The sequence below is a fragment of the Gossypium arboreum genome, chromosome 3 (assembly GCF_025698485.1).
Source record: "Gossypium arboreum isolate Shixiya-1 chromosome 3, ASM2569848v2, whole genome shotgun sequence".
Lineage (NCBI taxonomy): Eukaryota > Viridiplantae > Streptophyta > Magnoliopsida > Malvales > Malvaceae > Gossypium > Gossypium arboreum.
In genome coordinates this window covers 73225518-73253064 of record NC_069072.1, presented here as the reverse complement: position 1 = coordinate 73253064, position 27547 = coordinate 73225518, and the positions used below count along the sequence as shown (strand labels likewise).

The 27547-nt window shown below is 36.6% G+C and overlaps 1 non-coding gene across 1 annotated transcript; it reads right to left on the bottom strand.

The window, feature by feature from the left end:
• Positions 1-6339: 6339 nt before the first annotated feature.
• On the bottom strand, positions 6340-6446 carry LOC128291376 (small nucleolar RNA R71). Its single transcript, XR_008281150.1, has one exon. It is a non-coding gene; the product is annotated as a small nucleolar RNA R71 (small nucleolar RNA).
• Positions 6447-27547: the final 21101 nt, after the last annotated feature.

Sequence of the window (27547 nt, the reverse complement as noted above, 5' to 3'; positions counted from 1 at the left end):
CTATTTAAGACCTCCTCATTAATATTCCAAAACAATTTCATACTAAAACTTCTAGAATGCAAGTTTTGCAACTTATTCGATTTAGTCCCTACTTTCAATTTAAGCACTTTAGGCATAGAATTTCATCACGAAATTTTCACACAATCATGCAATCATATCATAAACATCAAAATCATTGTAAAATAATTATTTCTATCTCGGATTTGTGGTCACAAAACCACTATTCCGATTAAGCCTTAATTCAGGATATTACAAAGTCCCTATACATGCCACTCACATGAAAACATTTAACATACACATGTCAATACTCCACGGATAATGGCTCGATAATGTGATGCTGCCTCCGACGATCTCCAACCCTGAGCTGACTTGACAAAACTAAAAGAAATGGAAAGTAGGGATTAATCTTTACGCTTAGTAAGCTCGCATGAAAATAATAAACAACGCGATAACATGCTATTTTCATATTCTTTCTATTTATTCAAATTCCAGCTAAGTTGTTTTCTTAAGTCACAATCATTAAATTATTTATATCCAGAACTACAAAACTCTAAATTAAGATCCGTTAATTTTCCCTAAAACTAGACTTATATATATTCTTACCATAAAATTCCAGAATTTTTGGTCTAGCCAATAAGTACAGTTTATTATTCAAATTCTCCCCTATTTTGCTATTTGATAGCTTCGACCTTTTTTCACTAAAATTTATTTATCTCATAGTACGAGACTCAGATAATGTTCTTGTCTCTTTCTCCTGAAAGTAGACTCATTAAGGATTTCATTCATATGATTTATAACTCATAATTATTTTTTTATAATTTCTAGTTATTTTCAAAAGTTAAGACAAGGGTTCTGGAATCACTCCAACTCTAAATCACAAGAATTTAAATATCTCATAATAAATAATTCTTTTACTTACACTGTTTCCTTTATCAGAAACTAGACTCGATAAGATTTAATTTCATATTTTACTCAAATTCTAAATCAATTTCCACTATTTTTGGTGGATTTTAAAATTAGGACTAATGCTGCTATCCAAATCTATTTTTGTACAATATAATAGTCACTATCATAAGATCATTTCCAACTAATCATGAACTTACCATTTCAGGGTTCCCTTACTCATTTTTTACAATAGAGCTCAATATAAAAGTTATTATTTCTCATGGGCACACTTAGTAATACATTCCAAGTTAGGATAATTTCCTATCACATGCACTCAATCATCAAATTAGTCTCATGACAAAGCATCATAGCATTAATCTTAGTTGAGCTCAATGATTTAAGAATTTCCATTCTCATTTCTCATTTTGATCCTGTTGAAGGTCTCTAGAATCTCGATGGATAGCCCATTTATCGTCAAATCATACAAGTGATCATTTTCAAGCACACACTCCCGCGAACCTCATATCTTACGGTGGGATTACCAGTCCAGGCTAAATCCCTTATAGCAACAAACACCCTCAATGGGCTCGGATCTGAATTACCAGTCCAAGCTATATTCAGACCCTAATTGGATTACCTGTCTGGGCTAAATCCATAATGCACACATATTCTTCAGGAGGCTTGATCACTCAAGGAACACCTGTCCAGGCTAGATCCTTTTTATATTTGAGATCAACGGATTACCCGTCTGGGCTAAATCCTTTCTGCAACATATGCAGGATCTCAAGTCATGTAAGCCATGGTTTATCCATCAGATTTCCTTTTCAACCTCAACCAGGACATTTATCAACCTGTCATTATTAAGGATGTATGTCATAGAATTTCATGCCATCATCAAATGCAATTATCATACATTCATGAATCATGCAATTAAGCATACTATGAGTTTACTTTAAGTTATTCGAACTTACTTGTCGAAATCTCGTCAGGTTAAACCGCGTAGCAATTCATACAACCCATGTAATAGTAATTTAACATTCAATTCATGTAACAATAATTTGCCATTCAATTTCACATGACACAACAAGCATCATATTTTCCATATCATACACACCATCCATCAACTTCTCCTAAACATACTAAATCTTACAATTTATGTCATATCAATAGAGAGTTACAATTCAAGCATGGTATTGCATCATTATTAACACACGAACTTACCTCGGATCCAGAAACGACAATTTACCATTTTAGTCCATAACCTTGTATTTTCCCGATTTAAGCCTGAATCTCGATTTCCTTGATCTATAATATCACATTTAGCCTACTAATTAGTAAAATTATTCATATGGGTCCAAAAATCATATTTTTATAGATTTGCATTTTGACCCCTAAACTTTCACATATTTGCACTTTTGCCCTAATGCTCGTAAAATGATTTTTATTCAATTTCCTTACATTTTAAGCCCAGATGAATCATTTTCATAACTATGGAAGCCCCCAATTTCCACTAAATCACCCTTTTATGACCAATTTTACAACTTTTACAAAACAGTCCTTTCGGACATTTTCATCGAAAACCGCTTAGTAAAAGTCGTTTATTTAACACCCAACACTCATTTTCTACCACCATACATCAAAATACAAGCATGTCACTCATGGTTAAATTTTTAAACATAAACCCTAAATCAAAATAATGGTAGAAATGAGTAGATCATGTTACCGGGATTTTAAAAAAGTAAAGAACATTAAAAACGGGGCTCAGGATCACTTACAAATGAGCTTGGAAGCTTGAACCAAACCCTAGCCATGGCTTCCATGGCGGTTTCGGCAGGTACATGGAGAAGACAACCAAATTTTGGCTATTTTGGCTTTTTAATTCTTTTAATTCTTAGATTACCAAAATGCCCCTAACTTAAAAATATTTTATTACACCCATTTCAGGTCTATTTTTGTCCAAAAATTAACCAATGGTCTAATTACCATTTCAGGACCTCCAATTTAAAAACTCATAACAATTAGACACCTCTAACATGTAGAACTCAACTTTTGTATTTTTTTACAATTTAGTCCTTTTGACCAAATTGAGTGCCCAAACGTCAAAATTTTTGAATGAAATATTCACGAAATCATTCCATGAAATTGTAGACCATGAAAATATAATAAAAATGAAATATTCCTCATCGAATTTGTGGTCCCAAAACCATTGTTCCGACCAGGCCCAAAATGGGAATGTTACAAATTATGGCTTAAGTCCACTTTAGTTATTATGATATGTGTCATGAATGAATGATATTTGTGATATTTATTTTGTGCATAAAATTCGGTTGGTAATTTCGGTTATATACATATGTTTGATTTGGTTATGTCATAAATTTGTTTTGAAATGTTTGTTACATGGTATGAAAGCTTTATGTTTTGAATATGTCTATATGTGGTTAATGTCTTGTAATGATAGATATAACCTCATTTAATTGATAAGTATTTTCAGTTAAATGTTAGAATGAGATAATGAATATGGTTGATCAATAGTTCGGCATTTATACACATGTTCATGAAAACTATGGTTGGGTATAATACTTATGTTTGTGCATATACGTGATCTTAGTTTGAGTTTATATCAAGAATGTGACCTTAATATATGATGTATGTGAAGTTGCTATGTGTTTCGGCCATATGATATATAATAGTTGTTAATTGGGCTTAAGTAGATCATGTGTGAGTTAGGTAAAAATCAAGACATATGCATGGTGTGTATTCGATGTTCACTTATGGACTAATTTGATGATATGAATGACATTTGATTTGTTTGTCATGGTAAATAAAACATATTGGGACTTAGATTCATATGAGGGGGTTGAATTGATGAAAAAGGACATGTGCACCTTGGTATTCGGTCATGATATGTTAGTTGAGCTCTTATATGTTGTTACATATATATATGTGTGCTTATACTATGGTTGATATGTATCCGAATGACTTATATAAAAATAGGTCTAATATTCCAATAATGAAGTTATTGTTGTATTACATGTTTTGTATATGTATAAATTGTTCTGATATATTTTGGATTATGTTTTATTTGACTTGTGTTGTGATTGATATAATTATTTAAGATTTGATATTTGATTAAGTTATAAGCATTGATGTGATTAAAACCTCAATTTGTAATATATAACTCGTACTTATATGAATTGTAAAGTGATCAGTAATGCCTCATAACCCTAATCCGGCGATGGATACAAGCTAGCGGTGTTACATGCTCACACAAGCTGACAGGTATCCCCAACACATGCTAGGCTACCCTGCCACCGGTAGACGTACAAGACCATCACCTAGATCACATTACTTACATCACATAATCTCATAAGATCATAATCACATAGTTTCTAGTGACATGTCACTCGTATCCTAATCTATTCCTAAGGTTCAAAAAGGATTTTCTCGATGTCAGATCTTCGTCGAACTCATTCACAATGTCATTCTCGTTGACCATAATATTGTTCATATGCTCATTATAACAATTAAACGTAGAAATTCATACATTAATAAAGTACTAAAACATGATACAACATTGCATTATTTACACATGAACTTACATTAGTACAAAAATAGTAAAAACGAATCTAATCGTCATGCACCCTGTTTCTCCCTTGACCAAGGTCTGTTCCTCATTTTTCTTGCTCTATAATTCCTAATTTAGCTTATTTAATACACGCATTATTCAATTCATTCCATAACTCATACTTTGACAAAATTACCTTTTTACCCCTAAACTTTTACATATTTACAAATTAGTCTTTAGGCCTGTAAAATGAAATATGTCCATTTTCTTTGTCACCCAAGCCTAGCCGAACCTATACACTTACAACAGCCCAAATTTTCCTTCAAATCAGATTTTTACTACCTATTTTACAACTTTTGCAAAAAGGTCCTTTTTGGTGTCTTCATAAAAAATCACTTAGAAAAAGATGTAATCACACATCAAACTTTCATATTCCTCCATTAAACATCAAAATACATGCAAGTCACACATGGGTCAATTTTTAAACATGAACCCTAACTCAAAATAAGGCTAGAAATAGGTAGATCATGCTTCAAGGATATCAAAAACATAAAGAACATTAAAAATGGGGCTAGGGTGTACTTACAATCGAGCTTGAAAGTTGAAGGAAAACCCTAGTTATGGCCCTACTAATTTTTGGCACACAAAATAAGAAGATGAGCAAATTTTGCTTTATTTGTCCATTTTTATTCTTTTATTAACCAAATGACAAAAATGCCCTTAAGGCCTTTCTTAAAATTTTACCTACCTATGCCCATTTTTGTCCATAAAAATAGAAATTGAGCAAATTGCTATTTAAGGACATCTAATTAATAACCCATGGTAATTTCATGCTTAAAACTTCTATAACTTACATTTTGCTACTTTTGCAATTTAGTCTTAGAAGTTAAATTGGCACTTATCAATAAAATTTCTTCATGAAATTTTTCACACAAGCATGCTATCATATCATAGACCTCATAAAATCATAAAATAATTATTTCTACTTCAGATTTGTGGTCTCGAAATTACTATTCAGACTAGACCCAAAATCGAGATGTTACAGAGTCATCCTTTTTACAGAGTACTACTGTTCGATAGATAAACTTGCCTACATCGCGATAATAGTTAGTTTCAAGAACGATTAATTATAAATATTTAAAACCTATCACGAAATCGCGCGATCAAGTTTTTGGCACCGTTGCCGGGGAACTAAGATATTAGGAACGCTCAATTTTTATTACTTTAGCCATTTATTTTTCTTGCAATTTAATTTAATTTATTATTATTATTTATTAATTTACTTTTTTCTTTCTCTTGGCAGGTTTTTATAGTTTATGACTAGAAGAAACCTGTTAGGACCACTACTTTTTGACAAAGAAATCGATCGCACAGTTCGTAGACATCAAAGAGAAATAAGGCGAAGCTTAAGATTCACAGAGAACGAGTAAGAGGAAGATACTCAACCCCTAACCGAATAGATTGCTGAAAACCAAGACAATCAGCTACCTCATGTAATTGCAGTTAATCAAAATCCTGCTCTACGCACTATGTATGATTATGCTAAACCTTCTTTAACAGGAACTGAATCGAGCATAGTTAGACCTGCTGTAGCTGCAAATACTTTTGAACTAAAACCTAACACTATTCAAATGGTACAGTAATTTGTTCAGTTTGATTGTTTGCAGGATGAGGATCCCAACACTCACTTAGCAAACTTTTTAGAACTATGCGATACATTTAAAATTAATGGTGTTTCTGATGGTGCCATTAGTCTTCGGTTATTCCCTTTTTCATTGAGAAACAAAGCTAAACAGTGGTTAAACTCATTACCATGAGGGTCAATCACTACTTGGGAACAAATGACCGAAAAATTTCTATTAAAATATTTTCTGCCGGCTAAAATGGCTAAATTATGTAATGATATCTCTTCGTTTGTACAGATGGACTTAGAAACTCTTTACGATGCATAGGAGAGATACAAAGACTTACTGAGAAGGTGCCCTCACCATGGGTTACCGCTTTGGCTACAGGTTCAAACGTTCCATAATGGCCTGAATCCTTTGACTCGACAAATGGTTGATGTAGCTACTGGCGAAACCATCAATAATAAAACACCTAAAGATGTCTATGAGTTTATAGAGGAGATGTCACTGAATAACTATCAGTGGCAAGTCATGAGGACTAAGCCAACTAAAACAGTAGGCGTTTATAACGTCGATTCGGTTACTATGCTGTGAAACCAGGTAGAACTTCTAAATAAAAAGATTGATGGTTTACTTGGTTATACTCAGGTACATCTAGTAATGAGGTGCGAGACGAATGGAGGAGGAGCATGCACAGAGTATCAACCCTTCAACCCTAGCATTAAGGAGGAACAAGTCCAATATATGGGTAACAATAACTCTTGATCCCAAAATAACCCATATAGTAACACTTACAATATAGGTTGGAGGAACCACCCCAATTTCTTGTGTGGTGGTCAAGGAAATCAAAGACCACAACATCCTCCGGGTTTTCAACAACCACCCTATCAATAGGAAAAGAAGCCGAACCTTGAAGAGATGCTCTCAGAGTTGATAACGATGTTAGAAACCCATTTTTAAAACCCCGAGACAGCATCTAAAAATCAACAAGCGTCGATCCAAGGGCTCGAAACTTAGATAGGCCAGCTTCCCAAACTAATCTCCGAACGACCACAAGGTAGCTTGCCAAGTAATACTGAACCCAACCCAAGGGAACAGCTCAACATAATTAATATTCAAGATGACGAAGGAGTCGTTGACCTGAACCAGAACCGAGGCAAGAAACTGTGGTAAGCAAAGGTCAAGGTGAGGTAGGTCATAATAAAAAAATCAGTGAATGTCAAATATAAACCTCGTGTGCCATACCCCAACGCGACAAGGAAAGACCGCTCAGATGAACAATGTGGTAAATTTCTTAAACTCTTAAAAAAATTACACATTATCTAACCGTTTATTGAAGCTTTATCACAGATGCCAAACGCAATGAAATTTTTAAAAAAGCTTTTAGTAAATAAGCGGAAGTTGGACGAGGCGTCGCATGTGGAGCTAAACGCAGTGTGCTTAGCTATTCTGCGAAATAAGCTACCAAACAAAATGTTTAAGCAACTAGGTCTTGGGTAACCCAAACAGACTAGGATGAGCATTCAATTAGCAGATAAAACTATAAGATTCCCTAGGGGTATTATTGAAGATGTGCTAGTTAAACTCAATCAATTTATATTTTCCGTTGACTTCATTGTTCTAGACATAGAGGAGGATAGCAACACTCATTTAATTTTAGGAAGGCCCTTTTTAGCAATTGCTAAAACAATTATTGATCTTGGAACAGGTGAACTCACACTCTGTGTGGGAGACGAAAAAATCACCCTTCAAGCTTGCAATTCCGGCAACACATTGGAAATTGAAGGTGATCGTCTAAACCATTCTACTAAAACTGACAATATGGTGCAACCTTTTTTGCAGGAAATGAGTCTGAAGGAAGTACATGAGCCATTCTCAAGCAATAGTAGAGGACCTATTCATGAAGATCAAAGGCTACAAATCGAGGAGCTAGATGAATGGCGGATGCATAAACCGAGAACACCCGACAAACTAAATCTACGACGGAACGAGCTCAATACCTTTTCAAATCAACTTAAGGTTGGAGATAGAGTCTTATTAGATGCCGCAGATCCCCACATTGTCGCTACCACACCGAATGAAGAAATCCCTCTTACGGTACTCAGCATTTTCCCATTCGGTACGGTCAAGGTGAGTCATCCCAAGTTTGAAACTTTTAAGGTAAACAACACCCGTTTAAAACCTTATTTTGATGAGATTGATAGAGGGAATGAGGAGTATAAACTCCTCAAACCACCATGATCATTCAACAGAGAGGTAAATCGAGCTTAGACTATAAATAAGCGCTTCTTGGGAGGCAACCCGAGCATTAACTCTATTAACTTCTTTAATATTTAGTCTTCAACACCTAACTTACTAACGGAGCTCTTGAATACAAGTTTTCCACAGAGACACGGCCAAGCACATGGGCGTGCTTAGGGCCGTGTGAAAACAGGGCAAAGATTTCCCCAAACACGGGCTTTTATAAAACACCACGGCCGTGCGACATGGCCGTGGTCGAGCCTGCCAAAACAACACGACCGTGCGACACAGCCGTGTACACCCACACGCCTAAGGAACACAGGCGTGTACTAAATGTCAGACGCGCCCAAATTCAAAATTCGCGAATCACACGGGCTGAAATTGGGGAACACGGGCGTGTTACCTGGCTGTGTGCCCCAAAATCTATAAATACCCTACACTATTCATTATCTTCCCCACTAAAAAACCCTAACCCTAGCCGCTGCAATTCCACACGGCCTCTCCGCCACACCCGTGCACCGCCCCCAACTTCATTTTTGACGTTCAATCCTCCCTTCCTAGCGTTTGTTTACTTCTTTCTTGTCTATTTTAATGATTTCTAAGGCTTTTTATCATAATAATATGCAAGTTTTTATGTTATTTTCATACTTTTAAATGTCATAATCTAGAATAATTTTCATTTTTTTTCATGTTCAAGTTTTTTTTATTTCATTTCAAGATTTCTTTACTCCATTTGATTAGTTAAAAGAAAAATATTCATGGCTAGGATTGGTGGAATACTCATGCCTTTTTCATATATTCTAACTCATTCCTCATACTTTTCAAATGCTTCTTATTATTTGCCAATTTATATATATATATATCTTTTATTATTATTCATGCTATTATCATGCAATGCCATAAAAGTATGCCATAAAATGGATTAGTTTGATTAGAATTGTTAAGTGATGATAGTTGTGGCTGAAGTATTAGTCATAATCTATGACTTTTTGAATTTAGATACATTCTTCCGTGTCCACTCATCAAAACAAAGTAATGGTTTTGATTGTAGGTTCAGAATGCCGTCTTCACATGGTAAAAAGGCCGCTGTCCCTGCTTCAAAGAAAAGGAAGGGAGCGTCATCTTCCTAGGGTCCTACCGCTAAAGTTCGTCACCCTTTCTTGAGGTTCCCCATCGGGCCCCAAGGAGAACTGTTCCAAATACTCCGAGCCCACCTTTAATTACAGGCCGCTGCATCGACTGGGCCACGGTAGAACAAGTTCAGCTGGCTGAAGTGATTCGGGCCCTCCTAACCACCGACCCTTGGGAGCTATTCTTTAGGATCCTCGAGCCAACATACCCCGAGATCACGATGGAACTATGCTCAACGTTCCATCTTCAGACCGTAATGACGAACTACAATGATCCCAGTACGGTCCAATTTCGCCTAGGCGGGTTAGTCCGCCAACTCAGCGTCCCAGAATTCAGTACGGCGCTGGGTTTATATACGGAGGAATTCAAAGAGAAGAATGACTAGTACCAGGTGGGGCCACCTACAATCCTAGCCGCTCCAAGGCATCGGCTCTCCTTCCATCTCTGAGGTACCTACACGCCATTTTGGCTCACACGATTATAGGACAGCGAGAGAGCATTGGCGTCGTCAACACTCATGACGCCTACTTTTTATGGTGTATGGCACACGGGCACGTCATTGACCTTGCCTATTTCATTGCCCTCGCAATTCAGCACCAGACGGAGCGGCATAAGAAGGGGTCATATCCATTGGCCCCTATGTTACTCGATTGGCTTGACACTTCGGGCTTCTCAGCACCGTAGCCCAAGAATCATCCTTAACTCTCATTGGCCAGATGTCTCAACAAGGCATCTCAAGTATGCTTAGCATGAGGATGATCGAAAAGAGTCGAGGAACCTACCCTCCTCAATATTGTCTCGCCCAATTTACCGAGGAGGAGGCCTACGAGGACATTCTTGATGATGTCCCTCCACGGCACGAGGACCCACCGACTCAGCCACCACCACCCTCTCGTCCAGTTCATGCGGCAGCTTCGTATGCTGACATCTCTAAGCGCCTCACTTGATTCGAGCAGCAGTGTTTTCAATGATTTGACAACATTGATGCTACTCTATAGCAGATTTGTCAGCACCTCAACATCTCATCGCCAGTCCCACCTTGCAAACCATCTAGCGATGAAAATGTTTAAAAACATTTATTTATTATTTTATTTTTTTATTTTTTATTCAAACTACTTTTTACTTTTATTAGATTTTAGAATTTTATTTTTAATTATCAATTTCGATTATTTCTTTATAAGTAATTATTCTTCCTAATATCCTCTAAAAAGTTCCTGATTTTATCATAGTTATATAGAGCTTTTAAGCTTTTCATTACATAGGAACCAAAAACTCCACCCCAAAAGGTTCTCCATAACTGCCATGTCCTGATCGACCACGACCATAGCTACCACTAGATATAATATTCTTTTGGCGCAGGACTTATGGACTAATGAACCTCTACCACCGCCGGAGTATCCTCCTCTACTCTCGTACCGAATACTCTCCAAAACTCCAGTTCGAGGAATTTATCATACAGGATTAACCCACTCATGCCATGAAAAGCCTACCTCCATGATTAACCCCTAGTAAACCCCCTTGAGCCTAACAAGCCATTTCTTGTATTACCCTTAATATTAACCCTTAACCCATTATTGTTGAAATCTCCTAAATTAATCCCTATTTTTGTCGAGATTTGAGTTGAATAAATTGCTTAGCTATGTCTTGTTCTGAATAGTTACTCTATGTTATTTAACTTGTTACTAAAAAAAAAAACATGTATACATATTAGTAGTGATCTTCTGTTTGTAAGCTTCAGTATTTAAATTCCATAGTCAGAGAAGGAGTTATGTTGTACGTAAGTGATGATTAAATATTTTTCTAGTTAAGTAATTTTTCAACTCAATCTTGATTCTAACCCTTTCTTTCAGCTTTTGACCACACCCCCCTAACCAAGCCTCATTACAACCCTCTAAAGACCTTTTGATTGATGTATCATCTTAAATTATAGTGGTGGAAATTTAATTTTCATGCAAGCCTATGGTAATGACTTTTCATTATTGACTATTGAGTGCTTCATTTATTGTCCTTAAACAACTCGAGTGATTTGAGTGAATCTTTAGTGAGGATGTGAAACTCTGTGATATTCTGAATCAAAGGTAATTACTTAGATGAGGGGAGACACCTATGTTTGCATGATTAAATACTCAACTTGGAATGTTTGAAACTTTTATGTTCTTTTAGTTGAATTCTCAATGTTGATCACCTATTGGTTATTTTGAGATATTATCGATAGAAATTATAAGTTGAGAAGAATTTATTTTGATTATGAGTTGAGAATTTTGCTTGAGGACAAGCAAATTCTTGTGTGGGGGTATTTGATAAACCGTATTTTATACATATTTTTACCCCATGCTTAACGCATTTATTGGATGATTTTCCATTAGAATTAGTGAATTTGATGCTCCTAATGCTTTAATTTCATGCTTTATACTTAGGAGAGCATAGGAGAGCGAAAGGAACGAGAAATGGGCCAAAAACAGAGAAAATGGGCCAAAGTACGAAATCAACACGGCCTGGACCTCCTCACACTGGCAGACCACACGCCCGTGTCAATTTGGCAGGCTCTAGCACGGCCTGAAGTAATCGCACATGGGCGTGTCACACTGGCGTGTCCCTGCCGAGCCCAAGTTGAGTCCAATTTGGAAAAGGCTAATTTTGAGGGCTCTTAGGCATTCCAAAGCTCATAAATACACCCTAGAGGAGGAAGAAAATGGGACACACTAGGAGGGAGTAAGAAATTACTCCGAGGAAGCCGATTGATCCATCTCAGAAGCCGGATTCATCATCAAGACTGAAGATCTCTCCTCAATTTTCCCTCCAGGAGTTTTGAGTTTTCTTTATGTTTTGTAATCTTTATTATTTTGAGATGTTTTCTTATTTAGTTATGAACTAAAACCCCTAAATACTTAAGACGAATGAAACCTAAGACGAATCTTGTTATTATTTTCTGAATTGTATGATAAATATTTAACTTGTTCTTAATTATGTGTTCTTAATTCTTGTTTTGATATCCTAGGATATTGATTCAAGATAAGCTCGTATTCAGAGGAGGAATAGACCTTGTCTAAGAGTACATTCGTTATAATTAAGCGGAGTTGTTTGCGCGCCTAGACATAGGGTGACAAGATTTTTCCGAATTAGGGTGAAACCTAATAAGGGGATCCATAGATCGAGTTAATGCAACCCTAAGGTGTTAATTAGAGAAATGTCTCAATTATTCAATCTAGGGATTAGACGTTATTAGTCTTGAATGGGGATAATAACATAACTTAGAGATCTCTATGGAACAAGGTAAATGAATAAATCGTCCGATTCGGAGCCAGAATAACAAGTACAGTCTAGGTGGATTTTTCCTTAGGTATTGTCTTGATTCAATCGATTTTCCCAAAAGCAATTCCCCAATTCTATTCTCTGTGAGTTCTTAGTTTAGATAAATAGTTAGTTAAAACAAAGCCTCTTTTTTCTTAGGCTAGATAATAAAAAGACAGTCATTACTAGTACTTTTAGCTCCTTTGGGCTCAACAATCCGGTCTTGCTAAAACTATACTACTGTTCGATAGGTACACTTGCCTACATCGTGATAATAGTTAGTTTCAAGAATGATTAATTATAAATATTTAAAACCTATCACGAAATCACGCGATAACTAGTCACATTCCCCGCATTTCTAGGTGGCCTCCCTCTAGTATCTGGTTTGCTCGGTCTTGCATTCTGGAACTTATCTCTCTCGGCTAACTCAGGGCAATCTCTAATGAACTAATTTTCCAAGCCACATTTAAAACATCCTCTATTATTCATCCAGCACTCACCAAAATGTCGTTAACCACACTGTTGACACTCGGGCTTATTGTTTCTCATACTGCCAACACTCAATACTGATGTAGCTTGTGTTTTAGGACTTGAGTATTGCTTTCCACGATCTCTATTTGGATACCCGATTGAAGCATTTTAACGAGTATACAAATCCCGTGATTTCTTTGACGAGGACTGATATGGTTTATTCATCGATCTTTTTGTTGAATCTCTAGCCTCAAAATCCGCCTTTCTCTTTTCTTTGCCAAGTTCTTCGGCTTTATAAGCTTTGTCAACTAGCATTACGAATTCTTTCAACTCTAGAATCCTAACTAATATTCTGATATCCTTGTTTAACCCATCTTCAAATCTTTTGCACATAATGGCCTTAGTTGAAACATACTCCTGATCATATTTACTAAGTCTTATAAACTCTCGCTCATACTCAGTTATAGAAATACGACCTTGTTTCAACTCTAGAAACTCTTTGCGTTTTTTATCAATGAACCGTTGACTGATGTATTTCTTTCTGAACTCAGCTTGAAAGAATTCCCAGGTAACTCTTTCTCTCGATACTGAGAACACCAAAGTATTCCATTATTGATATGCAGTGTCCCTCAGAAGTGATACGACACATTTTAAACGCTCTGCCAATGTGCAATAAAGTTCATCAAACACTCTGATAGTGTTTTCAAGCCTAAACTCGGCTCTCTCGGTATTGTTATCAACATTAGCTCTAAACTCTTTGGCTCCATGTTTTCGAATCTTATCAACTGGCGGTGTAACACCCCTTACCAGTGTTTGACGTTGAGATAGGATACGAGGTATTACCAGACTTAAACACAAGTAAACATACAAAATCGAGCCATAAAATTTCATTCAAATCGAATTCATTCATACATATGCAAATTGTCCCTTATATGGGCCTACGAGGCCCAAAACATACATCGGGTGGACTTCAAGACTAAACCAAGAATTTTAGAAAACATTGGGAAAACTTAGAAAATTTTCATGAAACAGGGTTACACGTCGGTATGGGTAGGCCGTGTGGTCACACATGCCTGTGTGGCTTGGGACACACTCGTGCCCTCAGTCCTTGTAACTCTCTGTTTATGACATCATCAACACAATTATGGTCACACGACCAAGTCACACGCCCATGTGCTTAGGCCATGTGGCGAATTAAATTCCAAAAATTAAGTGCAGACAGCACACGGCCTGGGCACACAACCATGTCCTGAGGCCATGTCCTTCACACGACTGAGACACACGGTCGTGTCTCTGCCCATGTGTTTACTACTGGGCATTCTATTTTTCCAAATTAGGGTGCAGGGGACACACGGCCGGATCACATGCCCATGGGTCAGACCGTGTGTCATACACGGCCTAGACACATGCCTGTGTGTCTACCCGTGTGGACAAATTTTAGGCTAATTTCCAAGCCATTTTCCACCCTTCAATGCTCACTCACTTATACATTTTGGATGGCTTGCAACATAGCACATTTAGTCACTTAAATATTCACAACCATGATTAATCCATGACTTTGTAATCTCAACATGTCACATACTCAAGCCATCATGCTTTTATATGGCATTCCACACCAATTTCATATTTATTCATCCTTATAAAGCTACTTTCAACCTACTCAGTTATACCATGAACATGGTCATACTTATTAGACCCAATTCATTCATTAAGCATATGTGCCATTTACCATATCCATATCCAACAAGCAACCACCAACCACATCACAAAGCATAAACACATTGCATGCATGCATAAATAATTAGGGTTACAACCCGAGAAGCAAATATAAGCCACATCTCATGGCCTTATGCAAAATGAATCATAATACCAGGATGAGCCAACTCATTTGGCTAATCAATATGACACATAACAAAATGACCAAGTCCCCTATACATGCCATACTCAAAATGGGGGTAAGCATTAAAGCTCAGTAAGTCCATATACAAATAACATGCTATCTAAACAAGTATTTAACATAGATTTAACATAATGAACATAATTTATAATTCATCAAATCATTTAAGCCTACTCATCACATAACAACTTTGTCATAAGTTCATCACATACCAAGGAATTACTCATGAGTTCGGTACACATTCCTGTATCAATTCATAACATAATCTTTTACTCATTCTTCTCATTGACTTGCCCCTTGGGTCTTCTGTCAAGTTACATGATAATTTACCCATTGAACACTCATAATACCATTGGATACACAGAAAGCTCGCACATATGTGCCACATACAAAGCTAAAGCTACCTCATATCATATAACACATAAAAGCCCATTCTCGAGCTACTCATGGGTCTGCTCACACAAGCTTTCGGTTAGGACGTAACTACATGGGCTACTCACACAAGCTGTCAGGTATCCGTAACACATGCCAGACTACCCAGCCACCGGTAGGATGTACAAGACGAGCACTCGGAACCACATAAACATATATCACATACCTCATGAGCTCATAAATCATATATGTATCTCCCCTTACCTGTATTCGATGGCGGAATAGGGTACAAGGCATTACCAGACTTAAACAAAAGCATTCATACAATACCGAGACATGAATTTTTGTCCAAATTTAAAACATTTCATTATATTCATATAGTCCCTATTATGGGCCTAAGAGGCCCAAAACATACATCGAAAGTGATTCAAAACTAAATCGAGAACCTTCAGAACTTTTACAACACTTCGAAAATTTTCATGTTTTGGAGAGTCACACGCCCGTGTCGGTAGGCCATGTGATCACACACACCCGTGTGGCTTGGGACACGCTCGTGTCTTCAGCTCATGTAACTCTCTATTTATGACGTCATAACCACAATTAGGGTCTCACGGCCAAGTCACATGCCCGTGTACTTAGGCCATGTGGCAAATTAAATTCTCAAATTTAAGTGCAGACTTCACACGGCCTGGGCACACGCCTATGTCCTGAGGCCGTGTCCTTCACATGGCTGAGACACACACCAAATTCAACCATCAATAACCATGGGCCATATCATAATGGCATTGGCACATACATGCATAATTGAATTGCTTACAACCCAATATTCATAATGAGCCACATCTCATGGCCTTATACAAAATAAATCAAATATCATCATAAGACAACACATTTGGCTAAATCAATATGACATAAAACAAAAAGACCAAGTCCCTATACATGCCGTACTCAAAATACTTAAATTCACTATACCCCAAAAGATTAGTTTGAAAGTGTGAATCGAGCTTCGACATCCTTCGATCCCCAAGCTGCTTGGCGATACTATAAGAAAAATGGAAAAAGAAAGGGGAGAAAGCATATAGCTTAGTAAGTTGCATGTAAATAATTAACAACATTAACCAAGCATTATTATACACATAAACATAATATAACTTATCACAATGTCATCAAACATCATAAATACATTTTGAAACATGTCATTTACATAGTGTACAATAAAACCCAATATCATAATTCATTCATCCACTTCTTACCGAGGTCTCATCATTTATTATAATCTCAATGTTTATGATATTGGTGTACATACTTGTACCCTTTCAACAAGATTATACCTTGTCATCTCGTTGACTAAATCTTGGGATTACCCGTTGAACCACTTGGAATACTAAAGGATACTCGGGAAATCATAGTCACATAGTAGGATGCCAATGCCATATCCCAGATATGGTCTTACATGGGATCACATATTGATGCCAATGCCGTGTCTCAGACATGGTCTTACATGGGATCATGCATATCGAAGCCAATAGCCTAGTTATGGTCTTACACGATGTCTCATATTGATGCCAATGCCATGTCCCAGACATGGTCTTGCATGGGATCATGCATATCTCTAACGTTATGACATTTGTATCCTAACTATTCCTAAGGTTCAACCAGGATATCATCGTGCCAAATCTTCGTCGAATCGTCATTAAATCATCATTAATCAATCCAAAAAAATAGTCAGAGAATTCATGTAAGATTAAAGCATTTAAATACATAATAACATAATGTTGAATTATTCACACACAAACTTACCTCGGTACAAAATATGGACAATTAATTCAATTTAGTCCAAGATCTTGCTCTTTCCCCGGTCTAGGCTCGAAATCTGTTTTTCTTGATTTATAATATAATTATTTCACTTATTTAATTAACACATTATTCAAAACAGCCCATAAATCATAATTTGGCAAAATTATCTTTTTGCCCCTAAATTTTCACTACTTACAAATTAGTCCCTAGGCTCATAAAATGAAATGTACTTTTTTTCTTTGTTACCCAAGCCTAGCTGAACCTAACACATACTCATAACAGCCCACATTTTCCTTCAATTCAAATTTTTACTACTCATTTTTACAACTTTCACAAAAAGGTCCTTTTAGGGGTTTTCATGAAAAATCACTTAGTAAAGGATGTTTATCATGCATCAAACTTTCATATTCCTTCGTGAAACACCAAAATACATGCATGACACACATGGGTAAGTTTTTGAACATGAACCCTAGCTCAAAATAATGGTAGAAATAGCTAGATCATGCTTCAAGGATCTAAAAAACATAAAGAACATAAAAAACGGGGCTAGGATGTACTTACTTTCAAGCTTGAAAAGTTATGGTCCTTAGAAATTTTGGCACACCCGTGAAGAAGATGGACAAGATTTTCACTTCATTTTTCCTTTTAATTCTTCTATTTACCAAATGAAAAAAATGCCCTTAAGGCCTTTCTATAAAATTTTACCCATGCATGCCCATTTTTGTCCATAAAAATAAAAATTGGGCAAATTGCTATTTAAGGACCTCTAATTAATAATCTAAAGCCATTTCATACTTAAAGCTTCTAGAATATCTAATTTTACAACTTTTGCAATTTAGTCCTAAAATTCAAATTGGACACTTATTCACAAAATTTCTTCATGAAACTTTCACACAATCATGAAATCATGCATAGACCTCAAAATAATCATAAAAAATATTTTAATTTAGATTTGTGGTCTCGAAACCATTATTCCAACTAGGCCCAAAATCGAGATGGTACAACTCTCCCCCCTTAGGGATTTTTGTCCCCAAAAATCTTACCAGTAAAAAGATTTGGGTATTGGCTTCTCATTGTTTCCTTGGGTTCCCATGAAGGCCCCATGTCGTTACCATAACACTTTTACTAGGGCAATACTTTTATTTCTTAAGTATTTGACCTCCCGAGCTAAGATTTTAACCGGGTCCTCACCATAAGTCATATCAGGTCGTATCTCCACCTTTGTAGGTGTAATCATGTGTGAATGGTAAAAATGGTAAAAATGGTAGAAACATGAAACACATGTGAATATTTTCCAACTCGGATAGTAAGGCTAACCAATAAGCCCTATTCTCTCGGTGATCTCATACGGCCCTATAAAACGAGGACTCAACTTTCCTTTTCTACCAATTCTCAAAACCTTTTTCCATGGAGACACTTTCAAAAATACGTTATCACCGACTTGAAATTGAATATCTTTCTATTTCAAATCCGCATAGGACTTCTATCTATCTGAAGTAGCTTTCAAGCAATCACAAATTATCTTCACTTTCTCTTTGATTTCTTTGACAAAGTCAATTCCGTGAATCTAGTTTTCTCTGAGTTCAGTCCAATACAGAGGTTTTCGGCACTTACGCCTATATAATGCCTCATAAGGTGCCATTTTCAAACTCGTCTGATAACTTTTGTTGTAGGCAAACTCTACCAACCACAAGTACTTTTCCCAACTGCCTTGAAATTCAAGAACACAACACCGGAGCATGTCTTCAAGTACCTGTATTACTCTCTCTGAATGACTTTCAGTTTGCGGATGGAAAGCGGTACTAAAATTCAACTTTGTACCTAAAGCTTCTTGTAAATTTTTCCAAAATCGCAATGTGAATCTCAAGTCCCTATCCGAAATAATCGACAAAGGTACTCCATGAAGTCTCACAATTTTAGAAACTTACAACTCACCTAGCTTATCGAGTGTTCGGTCGGTATGTATCAGAATAAAGTGAGTTGATTTCGTTAATTGATCAACATAGACCCAAACAACATATTTCTTTCTCGATGACAACAACAATCCCGTCACAAAATCCATAGTAATCTGGTCCTATTTCCACTTGGGAACCATCACAAGTTGAAGTAAACCCTAAGGTACTTGGTCCTCGGCTTTCACTTGCTGACAAATTAAGCATTTTGAAACAAGCTTCGAGATGTCTCTTTTCATGCTTAGCCACCAATACAATCTCCTCAAGTCATTATACATCTTGGTACTACTTGGATGGATTGACATACAATTACTATGTGCCTTGCGAAGAATTTTCCCAATAAGCTTGTCATCTCTAGGTACACAGACCCTATCTTGGAACATCAAACAATCATCAAATCCAATCCGAAAATCTAATTTAACACTCGACTTACATTAAGCTCTCTTAGTTTGTAAATCACTGTCACCTTTCTGAGCTTTACAGATTTCTTGGAGAAACGTCTGTCTGGCTCTCAATTCCGCTAGCATCGGACTATCAGCGGACACAGTCAACTAAGTAGTTATAGCTCTTAAGGCAAATAAGGATTTCCTACTCAAAGCATCGCGACCACGTTCACCTTACCCGAGTGATAGTCAATTACCAACTCATAATCTTTTATCAACTTTAGCCACCTCTGTTGCTGTAAATTCAAATCTTTTTGAGTCATCAAGTACTTTAGACTTTAGTGATCAGTGAATACCTGACACTTCTCACCATACAAGTGATGTCTCCAAATTTTTAACATAAACACAATGGCAGCTAGCTCTAGATCATCTGTCGGATAATTTTTCTCATGTGGTTTCAACTGCTTCGAAGTATAGGCTATCACTTTGCCTTCTTGCATAAGCACACAATCCAATCCATTTATGGATGCATCACTATAAACCATAAATTATTTTCCTGGATCAAGTTGCACTAATACTGAAACCTTAATCAATAATGCTTTTAATTTTTCAAAGCTCTGTTGGCACTTTTCTGACCATTCAAACTTGATATCTTTTTGCAACAATTTTGTTATCACAGAGGCAATCATAGAAAATCCTTTGACGAATCTTCAGTAATAGTCGGCTAAGCCCAAGAAGCTTCTAACCTTGGATACGTTCCTCGGCGATTTCCAATCAACAATGGCTGAAATCTTACTTGGATAAACTCGGATCACATCACCTGACACAATATGCCCTAAAAATCTGACTTCTCTAAGCCAAAACTCACTTTTGCTAAACTTAGCATACAATTGCTTATCTCTCAAAGTTTGCAAATGATCGGCATGTTCAGATTCGTCACGAGAATAAATCAGAATATCATCAATAAACATCACAACAAATTTATCCAAATAAAGTCAGAAAATTTGATCATTAAATCCATGAAAACTATAGGAGCATTCGTTAGACCAAAAGGCATTACCAAAAATTTATAGTGACTATACCTCGTCCGAAATGCAATTTTCTCCATGTCCGAGTCCTTTACTCTCAACTGATAATAACCAGACCTCAAATCTATCTTGGAAATACTGTGGCTCCCTTCAGTTGATCAAATAAATCATTTATCCTCGGCAAAGGGTACTTTTTCTTTATAGTCACCTTGTTGAGTTGTCGGTAATCAATGCATAGCCTTATCGAACCATCTTTCTTTTTCACAAATAAAATTGGTGCACCCTGCGAGGAAAAACTAGGTTTCGTAAAACCTTTATCCGTCAGCTCTTGCAACTGAGTTTTTAACTCATTCAATTTGGTTGGAGCCATTTTGTACGGAGCAATCGAAATAGGTGCAGTACCAGGGATTAACTCAATACCAAACTTAACTTTCCTGATTAGAGGTAATCTAGGCAATTCTCCCGAAAACACGTCCAGATACTCACATACTACCGGTACTGACTCAATCTTTAACTCTGACTCTTTCATATTCAACACAAAAACAAGGTAAGCTTCGTAACCCTTCCTTACACACTTCTGAGCGGCCTTAGAAGAAATCACTATAAACAAGCTATCCGAGTCATCTGATTCAACCAGGAGAATATCACCATTTTCACATTTCAGTTCAATAAATTTTCTTCCACAATTTACTACTACATCATGAGCATTTAACCAATCCATACCTAGAATTATGTCAAACTTATCAAACGACAAAAGCATAAGTTTAGCCGAAAAATAGTGTTCTCTAATCATCAAGGGACATTCCTTGCATACCTTATCAACTAAAACAAGCTTGCCTCACGGGTTTGACATTTTAATCTTAAATTTCATAGACTGAACAAGCATATTCATGATAGATACCAACACATATGAATGAGTAGAACCAGGGTCAATCAAGGCAATAATAGTAGTATCAGAAATAGAAAATGTACCCGTAATCACATCCAGGGATAGAGCCTCTTTACGAGCGTGAATGGCGTAAGTCCTTACAGGAGTTCTACACTTAGGTCTCACAATAGACTCTTTAGGGGCACTCTTACTGCTCACTCCATTACCCGGGTTTTTCTGTGGTCTACCTCTACTAGCAGTGTTACCCAATCTTGTACTTTGATAACTCTCATTTTCTGCCATCTCAGGGCACTCTTTAATAAAGTGGTCTGGGGATCCATAGTTGAAACAGGTTTTGTCACTCCCTCGATAGTCACCGGGGTGACCTTTACCGCATTGTGGACATTCCAGTCTACTTGGCCGAACATTACCAATACTAGCAATCGAGGTGGTCTGGGCCTTAGTACCCGAATACTATTTATCTCTTTTCTTGTTTGAAAATCCAATAGAAGTAGGGTAACGAGAATAGAAAGCCCTCGATTTCTTCGATGTGGACTGAAATGACTTGCTTATAAGCCTTTTCCATGAGTCCCTAGCCTCAACCTCGGCCTTTCTATTCTCTTCGGCCAATTCCTCAGCTTTACAAGCTCTTTCAATGAGTACAACAAACTTTTTTAGCTCAAGCATACCAACAAACATCCGAATGTCTTCGTTTAATCTGTCCTCAAACCTCTTGCACATAATGGTTTTGGTCGAAACACATTCCCGAGTGAATTTGCTGAGCCTCACAAACTCACGCTCGTATTCAGTTACGGTCATTCTACTTTGCTTCAACTCGAGAAACTCTTTCTTTTCTGATCCATAAATCTCTGACTGATATACTTTTTCTGAAACTCCTGTTGGAAAAATTCCCATGTTACCATCTCCTTTGGTACTACTGAGACAAGTGTCTTTCACCAGTGGTAAGCGGAATCTCTAAGCAGTGATACAACACATTTCATGCATTCTTCCGGTGTGCATGACAATTCCTCAAAAACCTGGATGGTGTTTTCGAGCCAAAACTCTCCTCGTTCCAATCATCATCAATGCTAGCTCAGAACTCTTCAGCTCCTTACTTTCAAATTTTATCCACCAGAGGTCTATCCAGTCTCATAAAATCCATACCATGGGGTGCCATTGGGATAGGCTGGGGCATACGTGGGGATGGAGGGGGTTGAGCATTCAGGTTCGCTTGAATGAACTCTGTGTACAAGCATTCATCATGTGGAGAAAGGCTTTCTAAGCCCCTTTTCCTCCTCCCTGGCTAACTGTGAGAGATCAGTTATCAGTTGGCACCGCCCCTTCAACAGGACCTGGCGTATTACTTTCTACATCATCTGCTATAGCTCTATTGAGATCCATTTACTATATGAAAACACAGTTTAAAATCATTAGGAGTCATCACACTATCATAGTATACGTATGGCATGTATAGCTAGACTCAAACACATGCTACGTAGTCTGAGAATCGACTAAATCGTAGCTCTGATACCACTAAATGTAACACCCCTTACCCATATTCAATGCTAAAATAGGGTACGAGGCATTACCGGACTTAAGCACAAGCATTCATACAAAACTGAGACATAAGTTTCTTTCCAAATTTAAAACTTTTCATTATATTCATATCGTCTCTATTATGGGCCTACGAGGCCTAAAACATACATCGAAAGTGATTCGAAACTAAACCGAGAACCTTCAGAACTTTCCAAAACTTAAAAACTTTTCATGTTTTGGAGAGTCACACGCCCGTGTGGGTAGGCCGTGTGATTACGCATGCCCGTGTCGCTTGGGACATGCCCATGTCTTCAGCTCGTGTAACTTTATTTATGACGTCATTAGCAAAATGAGGTCACATGGCCACAACACCCGTGTGCTTAGGCCTTGTGGAAAATTAAATTCTCGAATTTAAGTGTAGACTTCACACGGTCAGGGCACAGCCCATGTGCTTAGGTCGTGTCCTTCACACGGCTGAGACACACGGTCGTGTTTCTGCCTGTGTGTTTACTACTTGGCATTCTGTTTTGCATTAATTTGGGTGCAGGGGCCACACGGCCGGACCACATGCCCATAGGGCAGACCATGTGTCTCACACGGTCTAGACACATACCCGTGTATCTACCCATATAGACAATTATTGATGCTATTTTCCAAGCCAATTGTCACATTTAATTGCACATACACAAACATGACTTCAATGGCACCTCCGCATGACATGAATTTCATGTACTTAAACCTTTATGAACATAGCTCATGAATGAAAACATCTCGTCACAGTGTACTTGTTTAAGATTCCATATCATGGAAAACTAATTTTACCAACACACACATAAACAAATAAACAATATTCCCTAGATTGCATGCATGCATTATCATAGTAACTTATTCACACACCATGCTACCATCATCATTCAATCATCAATAACCATGGGCCATATCGTAATGGCATTGGCACATACATGCATAACTGAATTGGCTTACAGCCCAATATTTATAATGAGCCACATCTCATGGCCTTATACAAAATAAATCAAATATCATCATAAGCCAACACATTTGACTAAATCTATATGACATGTAACAAAAAGACCAAGTCCCTATACATGCCATACTCAAAATACTTAAATTCACTATACCCCAAAAGATTAGTTTGATAGTGTGAATCGAGCTCCGACGTCCTTCGACCCCTGAGCTAGCTTGGCAATACTATAAGAAAAATGGAAAAAGAAAGGGGAGTAAGCATATAGCTTAGTAAGTTGCATGTAAATAATTAACAACATTAACTAAGCATTATTATACACATAAACATAATATAACTTATCACAATGTCATCAAACATCATAAATACATTTTGAAACATGTAATTTACATAGTGTACAATAAAACCCAATATCATAATTTATTCATCTACTTCTTACTGAGGTCTTATTGTTTATTATAATCTCAATGTTTATGAGCTTGGTGTATACCTGTACCCCTTCAACATGATCATACCTTGTCTCTCGTTGACTAAATCTTAGGATTACCCATTGAACCACTTGGAATACTAAAGGATACTCAGGAAATCACATTCACATATTAGGATGCCAATGCCATATCCCAGATATGGTCTTACATGGGATCACATATCGATGCTAATGCCATGACTCAGACATGGTCTTACATGGGATCATGCATATTGAAGCCAATAGCCTAGCTATGGTCTTACACGATGTCTCATATTGATGCCAATGCCATGTCCCAGACATGGTCTTACATGGGATCACATTTTGATGCCAATGCCATGTCCCAGGCATGGTCTTACATGGGATCATGCATATCTCTAATGCTATGACATTTGTATCCCAACTATTCCTAAGGTTCAACCAAGATATCATGGTACCAATTCTTCGTTGAATCGTCATTGAATCATCATTAATCAATCCACAAAAACAATCATAGAATTCATGCAATACTAAAACATTTAAATACATAATAACATAATGTTGAATTATTTACACACAAACTTACCTCGGTACAAAATATGGACAATTAATTCAATTTAGTCCAAGATCTTTCTTTTTCCCCGGTCTAGGCCCAAACTCCGCTTTTCTTGATCTATAATAGAAAATTTTACTTATTTAATTATCACATTATTCAAAACAACCCATAAATCATATTTTGGCAAAATTACTATTTTGCCTTTAAACTTTCACGTACGTACAAATTAGTCCTTAGGCTCGTAAAATGAAATGAACTTTTTTTCTTTGCTACCGAAGCTTAGCCAAACCTAACACATACTCATAACAGCCCACATTTTTCTTCAATTTAGATTTTTACTACTCATCTTTTCAACTTTTACAAAAAGGTCCTTTTAGGGGTTTTCATGAAAAACCACTTAGTAAAAGATGTTTATCATGCATCAAACTTTCATATTCCTCCATTAAACACCAAAATACATGCATGACACACATGGGTAAGTTTTTAAACATGAACCCTAGCTCAAAATAATGGTAGAAATAGCTAGATCATGCTTCAAGGATCTCAAAAACATAAAGAACATAAAAAATGGGGCTAGGATGTACTTACTCTCAAGCTTGAAAAGTTGAAGAAAAACGCTAGCTATGGTCCTTAGAAATTTTGGCGCACCCTTGAAGAAGATGGACAAGATTTTCACTTCATTTTCCCTTTTAATTCTTGTATTTTCCAATTGACAAAAAATGCCATTAAGGCCTTTCTTTAAAAATTTACCCATGTATGTCCATTTTTGTCCATAAAAATAGAAATTGGTGAAATTGATAATTAAGGACCTCAAAATAATCATAAAACAAATATTTCTACTTCGAATTTGTGGTTTCAAAACCACTATTCTGACTAAGCCCAAAATCGGGATGTTACAATATAGTTCCTAGTGACATGTCACTTGTATCGTAAACTATTCCTAAGGTTCAAACGAGATTTTTTGATATCACATCTTTGTCAAGCTTGCCCGTAATGTCGATCTTAATTTCCATAATGCCAAATCACTTACTCATGGAGCAATCAAAGCATAACTCATAATAGCATTAAAGAATTTGAATTTATGTAATACTCAAGCATAAAAAATATAACATAACATTACGTTATTTGTATATGAACTTACCTCGGTACAAAATGATGTAAACGAGCCTATTCTTCGTAAACCTTATTTTTCCCTCGATCAAGACCCGAATCACGTTTTTCTTGATCTATAATGCCAAATTTATCTTGTTTAATACATACATTATTTGAATCGACCTATAACACAAACTTTGGTAAAATTACCTTTTTACCCCTAACTTTTCACTTATTTACAAATTGGTCATTAGGCTCGTAAAATGAAATACATGTATTTTCTTTGTTGCCCAAGCCTAGTCGATTCATAATCCTACTCCTAGCAGCCCACATTTTTCTTTTTTCACATATTTACTACCCATTTTACCACTTTTACAAATAGGCCATTTTCATGCATTTCCATCAAAAATCTCTTCGTAAAAGATGTTAAACACATATCAAGCTTTCATATTTCGCCATTAAACATCAAAATACATGCATATCACACATGGGTAAGTTTTTGAACATGAACCTAGCTCAAAATAATGGTAGAAATAGCTAGATCGGTTGATGATAACTTCAAAAATGTAAAGAACATTAAAAACGGGGCTAGGATGCACTTACTATTGAGCTTGAAAGTTGAAGAAACCCTAGCTATTGTGAGCATGAAAATTTCGGCTATGGCATGGAGAAGATGAGCAAATTTTGCTTGATTTTTCCCTTTTTGCTTGATTTTTCCCTCTTTATTCTTTTATTAATAAATAACCAAAATGCCTTTAAGGGTTTTCTTTCAAAATTTTCCTATTCATGCCCATTTTTGTCCAAAATTTTAGAACTTCATAAAATTACTATTTAAGGACCTCTAATTAATAATCCAAAGCAATTTCATGCTTAAGCTTCAAGAACTCAAGTTTTGAAACTTATTCAATTTAGTCCCTAACTTCAAATTGGACACTTTAGGTATAAAATTTCTTCATGAAAATTTCACACAAACATGAATTCATATCATGGATCATCAAATAATCATAAAATAATTATTTCTACTTTGGATTTGTGGTCTCAAAATCATTGTTTTGACTAGACCCTAATTCAGGATGTTACAGGCTACTTATTCAATCTTAAGAATTCCATACCTTGAGGAGCTACGGGAACTGGTTAGGGATTAGGTGGGGTTGGAGATTGTTGAGAAGCCAGAGTTGTTTGAACAAATTTTGTGAACCACTTGTTCATCATATGGAAGAAGGCTTCTTTGGCCTCTCTTCCCTAGCTACATAATACAGGTCTCGACTCTGATTGTGGTACTTCGTGAATGGAGGCTGGCGCATTACTTTCAACATCATCAGCTACAACTTGATTGGGATCCATTTACTATATGAAAACACATTTTAAACTGTCAGGAGATATCACACTATCATAGGTTATATATAGCATGTATAGGTAGACTTCACAAA